General features: G+C 45.8%; 1 long non-coding RNA gene across 1 annotated transcript; it reads left to right on the top strand.

Annotated features, from left to right (window-relative positions):
• On the top strand, positions 1–575 carry LOC109508772 (uncharacterized). The gene is made up of 3 exons (XR_002166772.1): positions 1–79; positions 168–221; positions 371–575. It is a non-coding gene; the product is annotated as an uncharacterized LOC109508772 (long non-coding RNA).
• The last annotated feature ends 8 nt before the right edge of the window (positions 576–583 follow it).

Below are 583 nucleotides of genomic sequence, written 5' to 3'. Positions count from 1 at the left end.
AAAAACACTGCAAACCTGGCGACAGGGAAAGCGAGGAAAAGCTGGAATTCGAGGAACCAGGGGCATCAGAGGACTAAAAGTACGTTATCTGGAAACAACGCCACACATGTTCTGTTCTATTAAATCTCCAACCATGAGCGGACGATAAATTGTGTTTTATGGTTCAGGGTGAAAAGGGGGAGACGGGAGTAGCAGGCCACCTTGGCTGGGCAGGCACCATTGTGAGTGGTTTTCATTTACCAATTAGGGCTGATGGTGCTCATTGTGCTTTCGGAAGAGTAAACACATCAGGATGTGTCATGTAACCTTCTTTTTCTAATGGTCAAACCTGCAACAACCACCAAATTGATGTTCTTTACTTATGTCCAAGGGTAAACCTGGTCTTCGTGGAGAGATGGGGGATCGAGGTGAACCGGGAACAAAGGTAAACTGTTTGTACGCACGCATGAGCTGAATTTGAGAAAAAGGCAGGTGCGTTTTCGCAGCATGCGCTTATAATATGGTAGAAAATGACTGCAATAGCAATGCTGTTTTCTGGTAGGCTACATGAGAATGCGAGGCTCCTGGGTTGGGGTTAAAACTT

This window comes from Hippocampus comes, unplaced genomic scaffold (assembly GCF_001891065.2).
Source record: "Hippocampus comes isolate QL1 unplaced genomic scaffold, H_comes_QL1_v1.1 C16601118, whole genome shotgun sequence".
NCBI classification, from domain to species: Eukaryota; Metazoa; Chordata; class Actinopteri; order Syngnathiformes; family Syngnathidae; genus Hippocampus; species Hippocampus comes.
The sequence above is the reverse complement of the archived record's forward strand: the minus strand, read 5'-3'. Positions and strand labels throughout refer to the sequence as shown.